Source organism: Macaca thibetana, chromosome 11, assembly GCF_024542745.1.
Source record: "Macaca thibetana thibetana isolate TM-01 chromosome 11, ASM2454274v1, whole genome shotgun sequence".
NCBI classification, from domain to species: domain Eukaryota; kingdom Metazoa; phylum Chordata; class Mammalia; order Primates; family Cercopithecidae; genus Macaca; species Macaca thibetana.
The window spans coordinates 51047818-51071610 of NC_065588.1; the positions used below are offsets into that span (position 1 = coordinate 51047818).

General features: G+C 41.9%; 2 protein-coding genes across 17 annotated transcripts in view; one reads left to right on the forward strand and one right to left on the reverse strand.

The window, feature by feature from the left end:
- The window catches only part of BLOC1S1 (biogenesis of lysosomal organelles complex 1 subunit 1), a 1086347-nt gene that overhangs the window by 129162 nt on the left and 933392 nt on the right, over positions 1-23793 (forward strand). The window contains exon 1 of one of the 16 annotated variants that reach the window (XM_050748975.1): positions 2312-2315. The exons of 12 other annotated variants lie outside the window; for them this stretch is intronic. The gene's annotated coding sequence lies outside the window, so the exon portion shown is untranslated. Of the gene's footprint in view, positions 1-2311; positions 2316-6430; positions 6435-11875; positions 11880-13904; positions 13909-23793 lie in introns of those variants that run through there. 3 more of the 16 variants (XM_050748995.1, XM_050748978.1, XM_050748996.1) reach the window with 3 other exon arrangements.
- PPP1R1A (protein phosphatase 1 regulatory inhibitor subunit 1A) overlaps positions 1-23793 on the reverse strand; it is a 200799-nt gene that overhangs the window by 93248 nt on the left and 83758 nt on the right. The gene's annotated exons all lie outside the window — the stretch shown is intronic.

Genomic DNA, 23793 nt, shown 5'->3' on the forward strand with positions numbered 1-23793 from the left:
GCATAGTTAAATCTGGAATACAACTAGAGATAACTTTTCTTTCTTCTTCTTGTCTTTTCTAGGTGCAACTTGACTAACACCCTCCTTTCAAGGACAGCATGCAGGGCACTCCCTGATGAAAATAGTGTACATATTGGGACAATAAGAGACAGTGTTCACGTTCAGGTCTTGGAGGTGGTGGGAGAAGTATTTGATATTGCTCCCCTGCCAACCACTTGGTGTGCCTTCCAGTTGTTCAATGGCCTGTAAAATGAGCTGGGAAATGTGCAGTATATCAGGGCATAGGTTGATAGAGCCAGCGGGAAACTTGGGAAATTATGTGAGATATATGTAAAAAACAGGCTGATCAGTTACACAATAGACCTACAGAAAATAGCCTGCTTGCCCTTGCTACAGTGGTTTTGTCATTCATTATATGGTACAACTTTCATTTACTTATTTTATTGTTTGGTATTGCTTTTTAAATTGTGAACACTTTTGGCAGCAATGAACTAAAACAAAAAAACAAAAATTAAGTACTCAATATTCATTTTTTAGAGAAAGCTTTTGATGAATATAAAACTGGTACAAAATGTTGATATTTACCATCCACTATGGAGACCATAGTGCTATCACTGACCACATGAAAGCCAGAAAGCACAAGTTTGCTAAAGAAGTATTTAGCATCAACTCTCAGTTAGTAGTTATTTGAGAAGGCAACAATGATTTAATACCTGCAGCTGCTGAAGTCACATTTTTGTATTACTCTACAGAAGCACAACTTTTTGCTTAGATCAGATGGCTATTCTAAATAACTTTTACAATTTTGAATTTCTGAGTTTTCTTGAGCATGTATGAAATGTGAACTTATAGCTGTTAATTTATTAGCTCCATTAATAAATAAACTTTGCAAATAGTTAAAAAATGACGATTTTGTATCAGTGACCTCAAGTGTTTTAGGTAGAAAATCAGTTAATTCTAGTAATGATTCTATTTTTTTTTTTTTTTGCAGCCAAGTCCTGGATTCAAAGTAAAGCTTTTGGAAGTTCATTTGACATTGTTGTTAATGCTATTGTAAATTTAGTTAAAAGGTTTAATTTTGAAGATAAAATTATTTGTTTTTGTGATGATAATGTGAACAAGGTTTTTGGTATGCCATAATATGTGGTAAATATTTTAAAATAAAAAATAAATGGAGTAGAAAGTACCCATGGTGTGTACTTGTGGTACACATGTAATTTAGAATTGAGGCCACGTAAATGATAATATTCTACCAATCCAAATATAGAGTGATAATTATCAAAATTTATAAATATATGTGTATATGTATGCATGTATTATATATACATATATGTGAAGTGTGTATATTTAATATATTTTGTATATATGTATGTGTTTGTATATATATGTAATTTGTGAGGAAGCTGATATTAGAGTTTAAAAAATTAGCGGAATAACTATTGTTATATATTCATGGACATTAATCTGTGAATTGTTGAGTGTTTTTTGTTTAAGAATCATTGTAAATCTTTAATCAAAATATTCAACTGCGGTGCTGAAAACTTCACCACTGGAATCTTTCAGTAAATTTCAATGATTGAAAACAAAGCTTGCAAACAAAGAGACAGTGAAATTTATCTGCACAAAAGCAAGCGAACAACTGAACAAATTAAATGACGAGTACTCAAACAGTTTACAAGGTTTAATCTTGAGATTTTAGACTATCTCAACCTTGTGGGAAGAATCTTTTGATAGAGCTTCTATATTTAAATGAATATATTGATACTCTATTCTGGAACTTGGTGAAATTGAGGCCTGTGATTTTTCAGCATCTAAATCTGGTGAAGCATTCAAAGAACCATAAACAAAGATAACTTACCAATTCATCTTGTCTTTTAAAAATATTTGTTAAGCAATGCTACTCTGAACAGGATAAAAAGATAGTATCTGTGAAAATATCTGGGGTAAAAATCTTTACACATTTCAATGAGAAAAACTTTAGAATATTCTTTCTGGCAGAATTTTTTGTTTGCCACGTACTTCAGCAACCGTGTACAGAGTATTTTCTCACCTAAAATATTATGATCTACAGAAAAGAGTTAATTGACGATGTCAACAAGTTTGAATTTTTAAATAATAAAACACAACTTTGGCAAAGGTTATTGGCAATTTTAATAAAATATAAGACCAGGCGCAGTGGCTCACGCCTGTAATCCCAGCATTTTGGGAAGGCGAGGCAGAAGAATCACTTGAGCCCAGAAGTTCGAGACCAGCCTTGGCAAGACGGCAAGACCCCTGTCTCTACAAAAAATTAAAAAATTTTCCTGGTGCGGGGGTGTATTACCTGTAGTCCTAGCTACTTGGCGGGAAGATCCCTCGAGATGGTGGGACAGTGAGCTAAGATTGTGCCACTGCACTGCAGCCTGGGTGACAGAGCAAGACCCTGTTTCTTCTTTCTTTCTCTCTTTCTCTCTTTCTTTCTTTCTTTCCTTTGAGACGGAGTCTCGCACTGTCGCCTGGGCTGGAGTGCAATGATGCAATATCAGCTCACTGCAACCTCCGCCTTCCAGGTTCAAGAGATTCTCCTGCCTCAGCCTCCTGTGTAGCTGGGATTACAGGTGCCCGCCACCACGCCCGACTAATTTTTGTATTTTCAGTAGAGAGGGGATTTCACCATGTTAGTCAGGCTGGTCTCTAACTCCTGATCTCGTGATCCCTCCACCTTGGCCTCCCAAAGTGCTGGGCTTACAGGCATGAACCACCGCGCCTGGTGGTTTCTTAAGAAAAGAAAACAAAAAAAAAGAAAACCCAAGATCATATTGAAAAGAATGTTCTTCAGAATAAAACTGGTGACATGGTGTTACAGACAGATATGACTGAGAAACAGATTATAATCTGTGAGTTTATACCCAGAGTAATTATTCTACTGATGTTATTTTCTAATGTATGGTTTTGAAGCAGGCTGTGTCTATTATATTACATTCTAGAAATTTCAACAATTGTACTTGAATTATACTAAAATTTACTCAAATATATTAAGTGATCATTATTCTGTTATCTTCTGTATTCTCTCTCTAAAAGTGTTGGGAATTAATGGTCTTCTAGAAATAGTCCACCATGAACTCTTAGGTGAGAGATGTTTAATCACATTGCCTGACAATTTCTGGGACCTCTAGGATATTATCCAGTCATCAGAATCAATACATCAGAATGTTTAATCCCTTGAAATGATTCTTTGTCAGAGATAGTCCACTCAGGTCCCTAAAACTAGAGCACTGAGCTGGCCTTGTGGCTCCAGGGCATGGCTGTCTGAATCTTACTGTTCAGAAAAGGAGGAAAACGTCAGTGAAACTTCCGGTGACAAACATATCCCTTTGTAGTCAGGTCTTACCCCTCTAAAGAGGGAGAAGTCAAGGCAGGATTTTTGGAACTTCTGTTGCCAGAATCCATGCTTTATAGAACTCAAAAGGGATGGAGAATTCAGAAACAAAGCTTCATTGTTCTTTTTCACAAAGTGTCAGGCAATAATCTCAACCTTCCCTGACTTTTTGAGTTTTTGGATCATAGTTTGAATCACATACTGATCTTTCAATGGACTCAAATATTTAAAACATTTGACTTATTTTTTAAGAATGATTTGACTGTCATACACATTGTTAAAGTACCTGTAGTCCCAGCACTTTTGGAGGCTGAGGCGGGTGGACCAACTGAGGTCAGGAGTTCGAGACCAGCCTGGCCAACATGGTGAAACCTCGTCTCTACTAAAGATACAAAAAATTAGCCAGGTGTAGTGGTGGGCGCCTGTAGTCCCAGCTACTCAGGAGGCTAAGGCATGAGAATCGCTTGAACAGGGAGGTGGAGGTTGCAGTGAACCAAGATCATGCCACTGCACTCCTGCCTGGGCAACAGTGTGAGACGCCATCTTGAAAAACAACAACAAAACAAAACCATCCAAGCAACCAACAAAATAAAACCCAAATTGTTAAAGTATCATATGAAGACTTTCAGCAAGGCTGACATCTCCCTAGAGAGTGGGTCTGCAATAATCTGGGAAGGGTACAAAGGATTGTTCATGGACACTCAGGGTATGGGAGATGGTCCAGTGTTGTTTTCCTGGATATATTTTTAAAATGCAGTTTGTGTAAAATTGATCATATATTAGTTTAAATGAAAAGAAGTCTGTCACAGAGTCCTTAAGCACATACATAACTGTCCCACTCCTGCCTTCTTCAACTGACCATTGTTGGAGAAAATCATATGCTAGTTGGTCTTAGTTTAAATTGATTACTACAAGTCTACACTGGGCACTTATCATTGCCTATCAATTTTACAACATTTCTCTAGCCAACGTGTCTCTCTACTCAGGGGAAGGATGAGAAACCTGAAAGGATCCACAAAAAAAAAAACAAAACAAAAACCTGTTAGAGGCTGGGCGCGGTGGCTTATGCCTGTAATCTCAGCACGCTGGGAGGCTGAGGTGGTTGGACCACGAGGTCAGGAGACTGAGACCATCCTGGTCAACGTGGTGAAACTTCGTCTCTACTAAGAATACAAAAATTAGCTGGATGTGGTGGTGCGTGCTTATAATCCTGGCTACTCGGGAGGCTGAGGCAGGAGAATCGCTTGAACCAGGGAGTTGGAGGTTGCAGTGAGCTGAGATTGCACCACTGTACTGCAGCCTGGTGACAGAGCAAGACTCCATCTAAAAAAAAAAAAAAAAAAAACCTATTAGAACTAATAAACAAATTTAATAAAGTTGCAGGATACAAAAATGACCACACCAAAATCAGTTTCCTTTCTATACGGTAACAATGAACTATCAAAAAAGGAAATTAAGAAATCAATCTCATTTATGATATTGCCTAAAACAATAATAATATAAAGGATAGTCTCTTCAACAAATGGTGTGAAAAACCGGATAAAAACGTGCAAAAGAATATTGGATCCTTATCTTACATCATTCCCAAAACCCCCCTAGACTGGATTAAAGATTTAAATGTAAGACCCTGAAACTATAAAGCTCCTAGAAGACAACATAGGGAAAAAGCTTCTTGGTATTAGTCTTGGCAATGGTTTATTGGATATGACCCCAAAAGTGCAGTCAGCAAAAGTAAAAAATAGACAAGTGGGGCTTTATCAAACTAAAAAGCTGCTATACAGCAAAGGAAACAACCAACAGAGTAAAACAGCAACCTCTGGCGTGGAAGAGAATATTTGCAAACCATATACCTAGTAAGAGGTTAACATCCAAAATATATAAGGAACTCCTACACCTCAATAGCAGGAAAACAAAGCCCTATTAAAAAATGGCAAAAGACTTGAATAGAGATATCTTCAAAGAAGACATACAAATGGTCAAAAGCTGTATGAAAAGGTGCTCTAATTATCAGGGAAATGAAAGTCAGAACCACAGTGAGCTATCACCGCACACCTGTTAGGATGCCTGCCAGAATGGTTTTTAAAATGCAAATATGATCCTGTCACTCCCTGCTTAAAACGTTCCAAAGCCTCCTAATTGCTCTTAGGGATAAAACTCTGATCTTTAGCAGAGCAAACATGACCTTTTCTGATCTAGCCCCACCTACGCTGTTAGTTTTTTTTCCTCTCCTCAATCTCATTTGGACTTCATGCCTTTGATACAAGATTTTTTTTTGAAAATTTCTCAGTTTATCAAGTTTTTCATTAGTTAATAACTTTTCCCATGTTGTTGTCCTGAGAACTTTTGTCTTATTTTCACAGCGTGTCTAAATCTACTCATCGTTTAAAGCTCAAATTGGGAATTTCTTTCTACCTACCGCTTTTCCTGAAGTTCTCTGAATTCCCCCAGTCCTTTCCAGTGTGGGCAAGGAATTTTGGCTGTGGGCTTCCCTGGCACCCTGTGGAGTGTGCTGTATGAGGTTCTCTAGGACAGGCCTCATGATTAAGACACCTTTCCTGGCTTGTTGGTGAGCAGCCCTGCCCTATCTCAAAGGCTGCATCTTGTAGGGACTGGGAGACAGGGAGGAAGGTCCAGTAGGTCTGCAGGAGACACTGATCTCACCACGAAGTGGAAATAAAGTGATCAGGAATTGCAAGGCCTAGGAGTCAGCTGGTTCTGTAATTGAGAGTGTTCAGGAGGAGATTCCTGGCAGTGTTGGGGTAGAATGGGGTGGAGGAGATAGCAGGAGATGGGACAGGATTGCTAGACTTGGGCCCTATTTATCCTTTAGGTAATTTTTTTCAGGCACCAATTACGGAGGGGGAAATGTGCAGGTTCCTATTCTTAAAGGATTCATAGTCAGCATTAAAATTGATATAAAGAATTTGTGATTTCTCTGGCTTCTTATGGGGGATCTCCCAAAAGAGAGAGAATGAGGATCTGATGTACTTTAGGGTCAGTGTGTAAAGGGCATGTGCTGGATAAATATTCAGAGGTTGCATGGACTTTGGAGTTGATTAGATGAGAGAAGTGGGGGAAATGGGTAGGTCCTGCATGTCTGAGGGCTTGAGTCTAGGAATACACTGGTTTGTGCGAGTGTGTGTGTTTGTATGTGTTAATGTGTGTGTCCGTGTGTGTATGGGTACGGATGGGTGGGCAAAGAGAAGAACTCTGAACCCAGGACCCCAACAATCTCCAGCAGCAGAGCCTTCGAACCAGTCGTTGCAAACTTTGGAATTGCGTGTCTTTTCTAAGAGGAAATCAGATCTCTGACACCAACACAAAACTGCCACAAAGCAGGGTCTTTCTAAACATCATTACTTATCATTTGCCATTCTTCCTGTTGCCTCACTCCTGACCTCAAGAATTAGTGGTAAACGATTCACAGAAATGGAGATTTGAGACATAAGGGCATGTGTTCTGTGGCATTTCTCCCTATTATATACATTAGGTCTCAGATGCAATGTCATTTTAAAATGTAAGGGAAAGGAAGAAATTGAATGTGCCTGTTGGGTGGATACTCTTTGCAGCCTGTCAGAAAGAAGACTCCTCCCCTCTCACGCGTCCTGTCGAAAGCCTCTTCTCCACTAAGTCCTCTTAGAGCTGATAAATATCCATCTATTTGCAAAGTTGGATATCCTCAACCCATTAGACTTTCCTGAACAGCTTTCCCCATTCTTCTGCCTTCTCCCGTGCAGACCTTACCTGGGAGTGGAAGGGGTAATAGAGACTCCAAAAAGGAGAAAATGACTCTGACTCATTGAGGTCCAGATGTAGACAGGTTGTGTCTACGAGAGGCGTCTTAGCATGACTGCTGTGATTGATGTGACTGGTCTCTGCCAAGCTGCTTCACTCCCCTGATGCCCTTGGCTCTTCAGCTTGGCCTCGTGGGGGATATGTAACTGGAAAGCAATGGAGCTGAAGTTTTACTAGATGCTTCAGAAGATCCTTCAAGAGTCAACATGGGCAAATGTTTGTCTTTTGTGGGTTGATTTGATTTTTGTAAACAACTGTAACTAGTTTGTGGAGCAGTTTGAACTCGGTGGGGTAAATATATCATGGTTTCATTTTTCCTGCAATCATTGCCTCCAGGAATGCTCTGGTCAAATCTTCCTTTCCTGTTTTTTAATGGTACACTGGGAAGATCCCATGACTTTCTGGTGTTTTGGTTATTAAGGTCTATTCTTGAAACTTTACTATCAAGCTCATTATAAACCTCATCTTTTTTCCTCCTCCCAACACAGGCTAGACAAGAGGCGGGTGTGTGGTCTGGTTCTCGGATACCTAGTACCTGCTAGACAAATGAAGTCCCAGCTACATTTTCTGTTCAACCCCACCTAACGCTGTTTCCTGTGGCTCCCCCTCCAGCTGCTGGGCACTGGAGTCAGAGAAATTGGTTTAGTAAGATTCCCCGCCTCAAAAACTTTACAGCCTAGGAATGAAACTGAACTTAATGTAAGATTTTGAGATCAATGTAACCTGTGCTAAGAAGTCCCTAGAAGAGAGGGATGGTAGTTTAGGAACAGTGGGGCTAGAGAAAAGGTTGTGTGTTGAATAAACACAGCAGTGTCTGTAAGGACAAGATCTGGCCCTTGGCTGAACGTGGGGATTAAGGCCGAGGGAGAGGGTGGCATGCCCATGGGATTCAGTGTGAATGGCTAACAGGGTAGCATGATCTTGGCAGGAGTGGAGGAATCCGAGGGAGAGTGGAGGTGGGGTGTGTGTGTGCACTGGTGGAATACAGGTAGAGGTGGGTACTCCATTCTCAGTCTCCAAAGTCAGTCTTGTTAGATCCCTGAAAACACAATAGGGCAAGTCCTACTGAGCACCAGCCTTTTCTCAGATGGAAATTAGCCCTCAGAGTTCCCAACTCAGAACTTGCAGCAAGAAATTACCTCTCCAGCTCCAGCCCTGCTTGCCTTTCTCTCCTCCTGAAGCTGAGGAGTTGAAGGGGAATACGCTTAACAGGGATGAAGGGGAAGGAGAGGGTCCTGTTTGGTCAATACTTTTTCATTAATTTAAAAAAAGTGGCCCAAGTTCAATATCAGTCCCAAATGGGGTTAGAGGGACAGGCATAGAATGAGATGGTTAAAAACATACTCCTTTGTTGGCCAGGCTGGTCTTGAACTCCTGACCTCAGGTGATCTGCCTGCCTCAGCCTCTCAAAGTGCTGGAACCCTGTCTCTACCAAAAATACAAAAAATTAGCCGGGCATGGTGGCATTTGCCTGTCATCCCAGCTACTTGGGAGGCTGAGGCAGGAGAGTCGCTTGATCCTGGGAGGTGGAGGTTGCAGTGAGCTGAGACCACACCATTGCACTCCAGTCTGGGTGACAGAACGAGACTCCTTTTTAAAAACAAAACAAAACAAAAAACCAAAAAACAAAAAACCAAACACACACACACACACACACACACACACACAACAACAAAAATATACCCCTTTGTGAGTAGTGGGGCTGGGAGGCTGCCCTCAGCAGAGGACTGGTGGATGGTCTGATGGTTACATGCCTCACTGCCCCCGTGTCCTGCATGTCCTTTCTCTAGTCCTTACACTGCGTGCAAGGACCAGTCCTAGACAGCAGAGGGTAGAGAATGTGGAATCCTGTAGGAGAGAATGACCTAGATCCTTCTAGAAGCTCCTCATCTGATGGAGGAGATACTTTGCATATCCAAGACACTGATATTAATTGTTATTACACGAGCCATCTCATACCCAGCACTTTGACTTCACAGTCTTTCTATCAAGCACCTATAGGCACTGCAGTGGAGGCTGTTTCCCTGAGTGGACACAAGCCAACCAGTCACCTTGGTCAAGGTCACTGGGCATGCCCAGAAGGCAAAGAGGCTGAGTTTTATATGTATTTACCAGAAAAACATCTTAGATGAATGTCTCAGGATTTCAATTGTCTTGGAATAACACATTATGGACCTATAAAGGCTGAGTTGATGTTTGGAAACAGTCAAATGCCATTGCCATTTAATGGTAAGGAATAAGAGGAGAGAGATTTCAATTGAAAACAGGGCTTGGCTACACCATGCAAGCCTTTCTGGTTTGCATGGCCTGCTAAAAAGATTCTAAAAGTTATTATAAAAGGGAGGCCCTACAAATATTTTTGGAGCAATGGCTGCTTTTTTGGAACAAGTGCTTTGCCTCTTAGACTGACTAGTTTGAGGAGGCTAATGGCCACTTAGGAGTTCTGGTTTATTTGTGACAAAACTGAGCTTCTCACCTTGCCATCTCATGTCTTGGACTTGGTTTTAGCAAGGCCACTGACATATTTAGTGAAAGCTAAACTTCTTTGTCCCAGAGGAATGGGGAGCTGAGGCGTCATTAGATCCTGGGAAATTGTGAGGGAAGCAATGAATTTTAGGGGGCTTCCTGAAAGAAGAAGCCTGTGTGGCAGCGATGGAAATGAGGGCAGGTAGAAGTGCGGGCCTCTGGTAGAGGCTGCTCATTGTGAATCTGGGATGTAGAAGGGGAAGGGCAAAGCCAGGATAAAGGAGCTTAGTGGTACTGATTTTAAGAACAACATGGATGTGAGGTGGAAGTTGTTGTCTGAAGAGTGGGATGATTTCTTTTAAGGGAGGCTGTTATAAGACAGAGTCCTAAATAGGAGAAAAGAGAGTCACCTACCTGTTTGCTCTCTGTCTTTATGTGCTCTTGGCAATTGGAGACAATTCCAAAGAACTGATGGGGCCTGAGTTAGGGCTGGGTCCTTGCCAACCTCCGGTCCTTCTGACCCACCCCTTAATCCCTGGGGGCACCCAGGGAGTCAGGCCCAGATAAAGGAGTTGCCAATTCCTTTATGGAAATGACTTGGACAGATACAATTTTTATGTTCCTGTTAGTTCACATGTGAGCTGGGGTTGGGGAGAAAAGAATTGCCCAGTGGGGTATGAAGGACACAAGGGCTCCTGTTCCCTGCTGAGATTCCAGGAACTCAGGAGGTCATTGTGTCCTGAAATGTCCTAAATGGCCACAATCCCTGCTGGATTCCCTCTGGTTTTCTCTGGAGTAGGATTCCATTCCCTCCCCCTCTTCCTGTTCTGAGGGAGTCACAAGGAATGGGCCAGCTGGATGCATGGAGGGATTCAGTTTCATTCATGAAGCAGAGATAGAGGGGAGGGGGCTTAGGTGGATATCATTCCATCCACACCCATTAGACAGCAGGGAGGAGGGAAGGAATGTGCCTGTCTGGTGTGTAGCAGAGTGTGTTGTGCCTAGTGGAGCTGGGTGAGTTCCTTACTCTGGCTTTACATCTTGCTGTAAGTACGTAGCTTTTCTGTATGGGTGTATGCTATGGCTGTATATTTATAATTTATCTATCTCAAGTCTAGGAGTCTCCTTGTCTTCTAATCTTCTTTAATCTCTCTTTTTAATACATGAAAAATCACATATAGGAGAAGTCCAGCCCACTCTTCCCAAATATCTGCAGATCCCTGGGGGCTTTGAATGATCATCTCTCCCTGATTTCCTCTTCCTGCACCACTGCCATTCTCATTAGTACCTTGTTCTCTGCAGCTATTCTGTCAGCTTTAAACCCCCACTGCCCCCATACCAGACTTAGTCTCCTTTCTCTCAGTCCCCCCTGTTGTGGGAGACAAGTTCTTGCTGAAGGCTTGGGTTGACATCACAGCATGACAAACAATTTTGTATTGACTATTAATCACTCACAGCCTAAGTTTATTGGCCATGGCTGACAGAATTTCTCACTATCCACTCCTCTCAGGCCTCTCATCCTCCCACGAGGCTTCTCTCTCTGGACTGTCTCCTGGCTATTGTCTGTCACCTCAGGCCCCTTTCTTAATTTCTTTCACTTTTTGAGGACACTCATTCATTTACAAAACAAGTATTTATTGAGTGCTTACCACCTGCCAGGCACTGGTCTGCACACCAGTTAGTTTAGTTCTCCTCAGTCTCCTGTGGCCTAGGAGAACCTCAGTCCTCTCCAGCAAAGGCCATTCAGAGGTGCTCAGGATGTATTTGTAAGAAAGAAAGAAAGAAAGAAAGAAAGAAAGAAAGAAAAAGAAAGAAAGAAAGAAAAAGGCAGACAGAAAGAAAAACAGAGACAAAACCCCAAACAAAACAAAATAAATGAAAAACATCTGTCCCTGGATGAAAGCTGTCAATCTCCTACATGAGAGGAGGTCTGTAGTCAGTTACTTTTGTCATGGTTTAAAAAGTCTCTGGAGTCTAATTAAGATGGAAGTACTGGGGTAGCGAGAGAGAGAGAGAGAGAGAGAGAGATAGAGAGAGAGGGAGAGTGTAAGGACTGGCAGAATAAGCAGGGTCCCACTGAAGGGTTAGGTGATTCCCTGGCAGTGGTCGATAGCATTTGTTCATAGCAAGATCTGAAACTGACCTTAGGCTCCTGTCCTCATCTCTCCCCAGCCCCTGGTGTGCTCCTAGCCCTCTGGCTGCCTGCCTGCCCAGGGCCGGTGCTGTGGGTCCAGCGCTGCACAGCTGATCTTATGGGGGGTGGGTGAGGTGGTCTCTTAACTGTCACAGGGGAGTAGACTGTGCATTGAGAAGCTCCTGAGTGGTGAATGGGGGCTCCCAGGTAGGGAGCAAAGCAAAGTCAGGGAGCTTTCTGTCCATCCTTTCAGGGGAGCTTGGGAATAGCAATTTTGAGAGGCAGGAAGAAGAATGGAGCTGTGGCTGTGAGTTCAGCAAGGTTAGGCCAGGACCCCATGGGTGAGGCAACATAACAGGCTCTAGGGTTAGGGTCCCCAGGTTTGAATTCCAGCCCTGCCCCTGATTTCCCAAGTGACCTTTAGGATTTCCTGGGCGCTTGTGTCTGAGAGATGGGCGTGGCAGGGTTCCCACCTCTAGTTCTGATGGAGGTTAATTAGCTTGTATCTTAAGGGGGAAGAATGGAAGGAGGAGATTAAGGGAGATTAAGGGTCTGATATTGTTCAAGGACAATGGGTATGGAGAGGAGGGGAGGCATTAGATGTAAACACTGCAGTGTCAGCCAGGACAGGATGTGGCATCTGCCTGGGAGGCAGGGAGAGGGAGAGGGGCTGGCAGCCTGAGGGTTTTGGTGTAAGAGTGTATGAGGGGTGTGAGGTGTGTGCGTGTGCTATGTCTGAGGATGTGTGCATGTGTGTCTGTGTTGGGTCCATGTGTTTGGTATATGTATGTTGTGTATCTATTTTGCCTGTGTGTGCACTTGTTGTATGTATGATTCACTTTAATTTTAATTTTCCAGGGCTAGTTTTGGGAGAAGTGTCCCAAGCAGCAGGAATGTAAACAGGTGAGGCTCCCAGTCCATGGGAGCCTGCAGAGAGTGTACGAGACTGAGTCAGAAGGATGCCCACGGTGTGGTTTTCTGTGGCTCTGTTGCCTTCTCAAGTCTCCTGAGTGACATTCTGGGCTTAGGGCTTGGAGCTGTGTGGATCATCTATCCAGGAGAGGTAGGCACCCAAGTGGCTTGAAAAAGAATCTTTTCTTGCAAGGTCCATGTCCCTGCAACCGCTGCCCCCTTGCCTTCGCCAGCCCACTTTTTCTATGACCTTGGGAGAGTGTACTGCAGGGTGACAGCAATGCCAAAATAAATACCAGGCGGGTGCTGGCACCGAACCCTGGAAAAACACTTGCCAAAGAGCAAAGTATAATAATGCCCCCAGGCAGGAAAAGGTGGATCAATGGATTTGAGGACAGGTGAAGGATAGAGGGACAATGGGAGCTGAAGGACGATTCTTTTGGCAAGGTAGCCTGAGCCCTGTGTGGACTACTGAGGATGGCCCCTCTGGGGTTTAAGGATGATCATACAACTCTCAGATTTCTGGGGGAAGATTTGGAAACTTCCACTACATGTTCCTGGTGTGGCCCTATTTCTCTATCTGCAGGAGGGAACGGCTTGAAGTTTCTTGGAGACACCTCCCTCCTTAGATGAGAATGGACCTAGTGAGTGAGGGCGGCCATGAAATCGTTCTCCCTGGCTGGGGTGGAGGGTTGAAATGGAGTCCCGGGTTGTGTCTTCTTCTCTTAGGGTTGACAAGGGACATCGAGCAATGACCAGTGAACACCTGTGCCTGTAAGATGTGTCTGTGTGTGTGTGCACACCTGTGTCTGTCTCTGTGATCCACAACTGTAAATTTGAGTGTGGTGCATTCAGCAAGCCTTGCCCAGATTTGGGAGAGACAGACACTCGGAAGAAGATAAACAACTCCACTACATTTCATTTGGAAACCGGAGGGAGGTTAGCTCCTGCAAGGGTTTTCTGTCTAGTTCCTCATTCCTGTCGCCTGTGAGCCACAGCGTAACTCAAGGGGCAGACTTGCTCACACTCACCTGTTACTTCACCTTCTTCTTTCCCTTTCATTGTGCCACGTGTCGTTTCTCAGTCTTTTTCTCCTCTGTGTAACTATTGCCTGCTTTAAATTCCTTCTGTTTTAAATAGTGAGTTTGATTTCTGTTTTCCGAATTGGGCCCTGGCTGGGATAGAGTAGTGATCAGAACGGACTAGGTGCCCGTAGTCATGGAACTTATATCTTTGCTGGGGGTTGTGAGGAGGACACAGAAAATAAACAACTATAATATGCCAGGAGGTGATGATGGAGATAGGTGATGGAGAATCCCATGCTGGGGATGAAGGGTAGGGAAGACCCTTTGGATGAAGTGGCATCTGGGCTGCAGAAGGTGGGGAAGTGAGTGTGGCAGGTATCTGAGAGAAGAGTCTGCCTGGCAAAGGTCCCGAGGGGCAGCGTCCTGGCACACTGGGAGCAGTGAGAATACCGCATGGCAGAGTGGAGTGAGTGGGAGGGTCGGTGGTAGGAAATGCAGTGGAAGAAGCAGTGGGGGGCAGACCATGAAGGATATTGCAGACCACTGTGAGCACTGTGGCTTTTACCCTGAGTGAGAAGCAAAACCACTGGAGGATTCTGGGTAGAGAATGGATGTGATCTGACTTATATTTAAGAAGGACCATTTAAAATTAGCCAGGTGTAGTGGTGTGCACCTGTAGTCCCAGCTACTCAGGAGGCTGAGGTGGGAGGATGGCTTGAACCTAGGAGGCAGAGGTTGCAATGAGCTGAGATCATGCCACTGCACTCCAGCCTGGGCGACAGAGCAAGATTGTCTCAAAAAAAAATTAGATCATTTTAGCTGCTATGTGGAGAATAGACTGAAGAAGTAGAGAGACAAGCTTATCTACCCAGCTTGCTACATGTTACAGAAAACCTAAGATTTGTTTTTTTTCATTTTAAAAAATCTGGAGGTCACGGTTGAGAGCTGCTAAGGTAGCTCCACAGAGTCATCAAGGATGCAGGCCTCTGTATTGCTTTTTCAACATCCTGAGTTTTGGCTTTCACCCTCATGGATACTTCATAGTCTCTAGTGAGTGCTGAAACTGTGGACCCTGTACCCACTCTGAAGGGAGCAGAAGGAGCTCGTCTGCCCCCCTTTAACAAATCTTTTCATCTGTCTCATTCAGCATTTCTGATTCCATCCCATCTGCCACATGGGAGCCACATGGCCACACCTAGCTGCAAGAGAAGCCAGGAAATATAGCTTCTCTGTTACACATGTTGTCCAGGTTTTTGTCCCTGAGGAAGAAGGGGAGGATGGATTTTGGATGACAGTTAGCATCCTCTACCAACCAGTTGGAAGGCTCTTGTAATAATCCCAGGGAGAGGTAACGTTGGCTTGTACCAGTTGGTAGTGGAAGAGATGGTGTAGGTGGTCAGAATCTATAATATTTTGAAGATAAATCTGACAGTATTTGCTGAAACATTGTGTGTGTGTGTGTGTGTGTGTGTGAGAGAGAGAGAGAGAGAGAGAGAGAGAGAGAGAGAGAGGGAGAGGAATTGCTACTATGGACTGAATGTGTCCCCCTAAAATTCATATTTTGAAGTTCTAATCCCCAATATGACGGTATTTGGAGATGGGGCCTTTGGGAAGTGATTAGGTCATAAGAGTGGAGCCCCCATGAATGGGATTAGTGCCCGTTATAAGAAGAGACCTCAAAGAGATGACTGTTTCTCTGCCACGTGAAGATACAACAAAAAAGAAGACTGTTGTCTGCAAACCAGGAAGCAGGCCCTCACCAGACACTGTATCTGCTGGCACTTTGATCTTGGATTTTCCAGCTTCTACAATGGTGAGAAATAAACATTTATTGTTTAAACCACTCAGTCTACCATAATTTGTTATATCAGCCCAAGCAGATAAGCTTTGACTAAGATCAAAGTCAGGATGATGCCACGTTTTTGGCTTGAGCAGCTACAAGAATGGGGTTGCTATGGACTGAACTGAGAAAGGCTCTTGAAGGAGCCCCGTTGGTGAGGGAGTGTTGTCTTGGCTGTGTGAAGTTTGAGAGGCTTAATAGACATCTTGGTGGAGCTTTAAAGCAGGCAGTTTGATACATAAGGCTAAAGCTCTGGGGGTGTTTCTGGGCTGGAGGATGTTTACAGCCAAAAGATTGCGTGGGACTACCTTGGGCATGGTACAGATGGAGAAGAGGATAAGGTCAGGAAGATGGGAGGGGCCAGCAAAGGAGACTGGGCAGCAGTGCCCAGTGAGAGAGCAAGGGAACTGAGTGGGGCATGTCTTGGAAGCCTGCAGGATACAGTAGGTCAAGGAGGCCGTGATTAACTAGGTCATAGGCTGCTGATGGTCAAGGAGGACAAAGTGAGGATTAATCAATCAAAAGGTGATTGATAATCTTGAGACCCTACTCATGGGGAACTGAAACCTGATTGGAGTGAGTTCAAGAAAGACTGGGGTCAATATGATGAACTAGATATTCTGAAATTTTCTCCCACTACAAAGCAACTAGTACCTGCATAGAACATATCTTTCCTTGCATTATTGGGCTGGCAAGAAGTCAGGGAACTCCCCAGGAAGCACAAATCCTCACATCACAAGCTGAGACAGAGTGAATTCCAATTTACTGCTAAGGAGTGAATTCACAGCAGTAAGCTGCTTCTGCTGGGCACAGAGATTCAGGGGTATCAGGGTTCAAAGTTCTCATCCTCAACCACATTTGATCAAACACCCTCCTTCCAAGCTTCCTCTCATTTCCCACCAGTGCGCAAACTTTGGCATAAGAGACCTGGAGCAGCTGAACCTTTAACTGGTGCTGCAACTCTGAAACCTTTCCAATCAGACCCAGCTGTGGTCCTCAGCCCTTTGTTCCATGTGACTGCAGGAAATGGGAGAATCCTCCAAAGCTGCTACGAAGGCCTCCTGTTCTCTACATGTTCCTGATTGTATATTCGTAGTTCTTTCTCTTTCTCACTCTTTCTCCTAATTATACACTCTAGCACTGTAAGAAGAAGCCAGGTGACTATGATTTTTACAGCGCACCATTGTTGTCATGGCAACTAAGTGCTGAAGCCACTCCATCTCCTGGTGCCTTTCTTGCTCTAGACCTGCACTTCTTTCAGTGTTACCACTAGTGACAACGGGAGTAATACGATGCAGCAAGCTCAAAACATGGATTACTAGTGTCTCAGTTCCCCATGGCAAGGAAGGCTATTATGCCTACTGTTGAGAAAATCACCAGATGTGAATGACCTTGGCCAGTCTTGATGCATGAAACCTCAGGAGGATTTTCTCCTGAGGTTTGGCTTTCACCCTCATGGATACTTCATGGTCTCTAGTGAGTGCTGAAACTGTGGACCCTGTAACCATTCTGAAGGGAGCAGAAGGAGCTCGTCTGCCCCCCTTTAACAAGTCATCTCATCTATCTCATTCGGTATTTCTGATTCCATCCCATCTGCCACATGGGAGCCACATGGCCACACCTAGCTGCTCACCACACAATTTTCCTGACATGACGATAGTGCGTATGATGGTGTGTTGACAGGATGGTCTCCCCTTCTTTCTACCTCTTCCTCTGCCCACTAAATCTATAACAACCAAAAGGCTGTGAGTAGTACAGGGCACTGCTGACCTGGTATTGGTTTTTCTAGTAGCATATACATTATCAAAATTGATTAAAGAATATTTAGGAAAATGAACAGTCGAATCACAGCAGAATTTTAAAAGATGACTAAAACCTACATAGTACTAAAAAGGCACTGGGATCTGCTGACTTTAGAGCTGAATTGTATCTAAGTTTTAAGGTAGTGTTCCTCAAAATTTCTCAGGTGAAGAATCAACTTTAAAAATTTTCAGAACATTGCAGACTGATATCTGTATCAGTATAATTTTGCTATTAAAAATAAAACAAAAAGCCATGCAAAACACAAACCCCAATTTTCTATTAGTAGATTCAGCAGACATAAAATTACTCTGTGGAACTGCAATAGAAATTTCTAAACACTCGCAATTCTTGGTAGGCAGAATAATGCCCCCCAAAGATGTCCACACCCTAATCTCTGGAACCTATGAATATGGTACTTACAGGGCAAAGGGACGTTGCAGAGGGGACTAAGTTAAGGACTTTGAGACGGAAAGATTATCCTGTATTATCCAGGTGAGCCCAGTGCCATCTTGAAGGTCCTTATAAGGGAAGGAGACTTGAGGAGTGAAGCAGAGGTGGGAGTTAGATGAGCTGAGGAATGTGAGCAGCCTCTAGAAACTGGAACAGGCAGGGAAGAACTTCTCCCCTAGAGCCTCCAGAGGGAGCACAGCCCTGCTGACACCTTGATTTTTAGCTCCTTGAAAATTCTGACCTCCAGAACTGTATCATTCATGCCACTAAATTTGTGGCAATTTGTTACTGCATCAAAAGGAAATTAAAACACTGTGTTTACCTTGTTGTGGATTGGGAATGTACATTTGGCAGACTGGCATTGGTTTGAGGACCACACTTGAAGTAGGGCTGCTTTAAAGACCATATAATTTGATGTTATTTGAATTATTCCAGTCCATAGAAAAAGAAGACAGGCTCCCCAATTCATTTTATATTCATTTTATGAGGCATGAATATACTAATATCAAAATCTAATAAAAAGGAATATAAAAATAAAACTATAAAGAATTTTACCTGTTAATATAGAGGCAAAAATTCTAGAACATATTAGCAAATGAAGTGGGCATTGTATTAAAAGAACAGTGTACTATAATTATGAAGAGTATATAGGCCGGGCGCGGTGGCTCAAGCCTGTAATCCCAGCACTTTCGGAGGCCGAGACGGGCGGATCATGAGGTCAGGAGATCGAGACCATCCTGGCTAACACGGTGAAACCCCGTCTCTACTAAAAAAATACAAAAAACTAGCCGGGCGAGGTGGCGGGCGCCTGTAGTCCCAGCTACTCGGGAGGCTGAGGCAGGAGAATGGCGTGAACCCGGGAGGCGGAGCTTGCAGTGAGCTGAGATCGCGCCACTGCACTCCAGCCTGGGCGACAGAGCGAGACTCCGTCTCCAAAAAAAAAAAAAAAAAAGAAGAGTATATAAATAAGCGTAAGGATGATTCATCATAGAAAATCTTATTAAGAAATATTTTAATACATTTTATCACATCAACACATACAAAGAGAAAAATTATTAGTAGATTATTTCAACTTAGTAGATTCTCTAAAGGTCATTATTATACTCATCTGCCACTCTGAATTAAACTCTAGATAAAATAGAGAAGCCAGGAAACTATAGAGACTATATATTAAAAATTAGTAACAAACATTTTATAAATGACAAAATATGAAAGCAATTGCCACTTTTATGAGGAAAATATGGGGTGCTCACCATCTCCATTATTACTCAATATTATTTTGAAGGTTTTATCTCACATATTTTTTTAAAAAAGGAAATGATCAGAATTAATATGGTAAAAAAGAGAAACTTTGTTTTCATTTACAGATGACTAGCTGATTAAATGATACATTTCCAGAAAATCTCAGGTAGTCTGCTAACAAAAACCTACAAAAGAACCATAAAAGAACTTGGGAATGTTTGGATGGAAGACAAATGCAAGAAAAGCCGGTAGTTTTTTTCTAACTCAGAAAAAAAATCCCAGTTAGAATTAGAAATGTAAAAATATATTATTTCTTCAATATTGAGGAAATGTGTGGGAACTGCTAGCATATTTGGAAAGAACAATGAGAGCACTGGCACTCCAGATATTAAAATTCACTCTTAAACTACTATAATTCATTCATTGGTTTATTGACTTTTTGAGCACCTACAATGGGGAAGGCACTTTTCTAGGCATTGAGTGTCTTTGAGGCACTGGGGATATAGCAAAGAGAATATAAAAAACAAAGTCCTTGTCCTTATGGAAGTTGTAGTGTGACTGTGACAGAAGAATAGAGAGAGACATACTCAGTAGGACTGAGTGGAGAATCTACAGTACATGACTTAAGTCTAATTGGAATTCAGTGGGTGATTTATCACTTAATAAAGGATGTAAGAATAATCAGCTTTCAACTAGAAGAAAACAGTTCCTTACTTTGCTTAATGTATAAAACATATTCCAGATGGCCTAAACAATTTTTAACCCCTCCTTCCCTAAACTTAGATGAATATTCAGGAGAATATGTAAATCCATGGAAATCAAAAAGTTTTTTTAAGCAAGGGAGAAGAGAAACTGAAAAAGAAAATAAACATTTATGAGTATGTACAAATTTAAATGCTGTCCATGTCAAAAGATACTATAAACGTTAAAAGATAAAAGAGAGTAGGATATGTATTTTTATCTCTACACATGATATTCAGAGGGCTACTATTTTTCTTATGGAGAGAATGTCTATAAAATGACAAGAGAAAAATAACAACCACCAAACAAGCCATAATTATAAAGAGGAAATCTATTGAAAGAAAATACACATTGCCAATAAAAATATGGAAGTCTTTCTGATCATTAGGGAAATGAAAATTAAAACACCAACTAAGGAATTTTTTTTTCAGCTATCATATGAGGAAAAATTAGAAAATTGATAAGATTGAGCAGTACTAAGTATATGGGGAAACTCATGGGCTATCAGTGAGAACATGGCTTGCCACAACCTTTCTGGGAAAATAATCTGACAATACCTATTAAAATAAAAATATGTAAATCATTTTTCCTAACATTCCCAATTATGGGACTCTAGAGTATACAGAAGCATGCATACATAGGGATGTATGGACAAAGATGTTTATCACAGACTTGTGACAGCAAAAAACAAACAGATAAATGCATACATACACTTAGCTAAAGAAATGAGAACCAAAACTAAAACCGCATCAAAAAAACAAAAAACAAAAAACCAAAAAACAAACCTGTGTGTCTGTCTATAAGGGGATACTTGTATATTATGGTACAATCCTGATACTGTCCAGCTGTTAAAAGAGTGAACTGGATCTGTATAGTGGATCTGGAAGAATGTTTCCACCAAATCGTTAAGTTAAAAATATGAATTGTAACAGCACACAGTGAGATTCCGTATGTGAAACAAAACAAAACAGCACAGATAATGTTTACAGGATCTTAGAGAGACGTGTGGAAGACTATATACAAAACTATTCACGTATTACCTCAGGAACTGGGATTGGAGAATGTAGGACAGGAAGGGGTCATGACCTTTCTCTATCTCTGTGCTGTTTATTTAGTGTAAGAAAAGAGTTTTGTAGGGACAGGGATTTCTATCTTATTCATTGTTGCCTCTTTGGTATCTAAAACATAACAGGCAGCTTGGATCTATTCAGTAAGATTTATTGGCTGGATGTGGTGGCTCACGCCTGCAATCCCAGAACTTTGAGAGGCCAAGGCGGGTGGCTCACTTGAGGTCAGGAGTTGACCAGCCTGGCCAACATGGTGAAACCATGTCTCTACTAAAAATACAAAAATTAGCTGGGTGTGGTATTGCATGACTGTAATACCAGCTACTAGGGAGGCTGAGTCAGGAGAATCACTTGGACCCAGGAGACAGAGGTTGCAGTGAGCCGAGATCGTGCCATTGCACTTGAGCCTGGGCGACACAGCAAGACTCTGTCTCAAAGAAGAAAAAAAAAGTATGGAATAAATAATCATTTTTTATTTATTTAATTTAAAAAATCATGGGATAAGACAATGGAGAATTTAGAGTAGAAATAAGAGTAACCAAAAAGAGATGTGGAGAGGGCTACTGCAGAAATGAAAGCTCTTCCTAGAGTAACCTGGGAACTTTTAAGTCAGGAGTCAAAAAGTTTATGGAGGAGGAGCTAGCCACTGGGTGAGTATAAAGGAGATTAAGCAAGCAACTCTCCCAGGAAAAACAAGGGTCCTCCTCTCCACTTGTTTTCAGGAGTGGCTGGTTCCAGTGTTTGCTTCCAGGTGAATGTGAAGGGCTCAGCTGGTACGGGAGGTCAGAAAGAGAGAGGGCAGGATCTGATGTAATTCTGGGTTTTCAAAGTGGTCACAGAAAAAAACAAAAAACAACGGGCTGTTACAGAGAAACAAGGTGTATTAAAGCCAGTCATTTAGAGCAAATTCATTCCCAGATTGCCTGCTAGCTCCCCATTCACACACCACAAGGGAATTGGTCGGCCACCTCCTCATCCCATTTATCCTGAGCCTGCAGTTGGCCAGCTCCAGGGAGAGACAGTCCCCCTATACAAATGGTGAAGGAGCCAATGCCTGGGGTCTATGATATTCAACTTAGTACTTCATTTAAAGCAAAGCATTAGCAAATATTCTAGAAAATTAGCATCATGAAAAAGAAGTGTGAAGAAGATTAAACGGAATGACTAGCTAAGGAAGAAACAGAAAAAGATACCCTAGAAGAAAACCTAGGCAATACCATTGAGGATATAGAAATGGTCAAAGACTTCATGACTAAAACACCAAAAGCGATTGCAACAAAAGCCAAAATTGACAAATGTGATCTAATTAAACTAAAGAGCTTCTGCACAGCAAAAGAAACTATCCTCACAGTGAACAGGCAACCTACAGAATGGGAGAAAATCTGTCCACCTGACAAAGGTCTAATATCCAGAATCTACAAGGAACTTAAACAAATTTACAAGAAAAAACAAACAACCTCATCAAAAAGTGCAAAGGATATGAACAGACACTTCTCAAAAGAAGACATTTATGCAGCCAACAGACACATGAAAAAAAACTCATCATTACTGGTCATTAGAGAAATGCAAATCAAAACCACAATGAGATACCATCTCACGCCAGTTAGAATGGCGATTATTAAAAAGTCAGGAAACAGCAGATGCTGGAGAGGATGTGGATAAATAGGAATGCTTTTACACTGTTGGTGGGAGTGTAAATTAGTTCAACCATTGTGGAATACAGTGTAGCCATTCCTCAAGGATCTAGAACCAGAAATACCAATTACTGGGTATATACCCAAAGGATTATAAATCATTCTACCATAAAGATACATGCACAGATATGTTTATTGCAGCACTATTTACAATAGCAAAGACTTGGAACCCACCCAAATGCCCATCAATGATAGACTAGATAAACAAAATGTTGCATATATACACCATGGAATATGATGCAGCCATATAAAAGAATGAGTTCATGTCTTTTGCAGGGACATGGATGAACTTGGAAACCATCATTCTCAGGAAACTAACACAGGAACAGAAAACTAAACACTGCATGTTCTCACTCATGGGTGGGAGTTGAACAAGGAGAACACATGCACGCAGGGAGGGGAACATCACACACTGGGGCCTGTTGAGGGGTAGGGGACAAGGGGAGGGAGAGCATTAGGACAAATACCTAATGCATGCAGGGCTTAAAACCTAGATGATGGGTTGTTGGGTGCAGCAAACTAGCATGGCACATGTATACCTATGTAACAAATCTGCACGTTCGGCACATACATCCCAGAACTTAAAGTATAAGAAAAAAAAGAAACAGAGAAAGATGAAAAAAAACCTTCAGAAATGATATTTAGTATCTTCAGAAAATGTTGAGAGGATGTGATATTCATAATTCAAGGGCTGATCATACACAAAAATGTTCTTACAAATTAAAACATTGTTTATCAAAAGAAAGTTCCAAATAATTGGAAAACATAATTTTAAAATTAATCGCTGAGTTGGAAATCAAGGTCTGATCCCATAACACAGACCAAAAAGACAAGAAAATGGAAATTATGAGGCTAAAGATAAGAGATCAAATATATATATGTATATCTATACACATATATATATATGTTAGAAGAATAACAAGAATTAGGAAGGAGCAGGAGGAGGAGGAGAAAAATTTAAGAAGTGAAGATATACTTCATACTTCTGATCAAAAGGATGTCCTGAGGGTAGGAGGGAATAGCTAGGTGAAATTTCCAGATTCTGAATTTTAGGGCTAAGGATAATAACTTACAAGTTTTCAGAAAATAAATTACATGCAAGGAAAAGCCAGTTGGAAGGGCTTAAGACTTGTTTAAGATTAAATGTCAGTGGACAAGGGAGCAGGGGCTACTTGGTTCTGAGGAGAAAGAATTGAGAAATTGAAATTCTGTAGTTAGAAAATACCATATAAAATCAGGCAAAAATAGGGTTTTGGAAATGTGCCA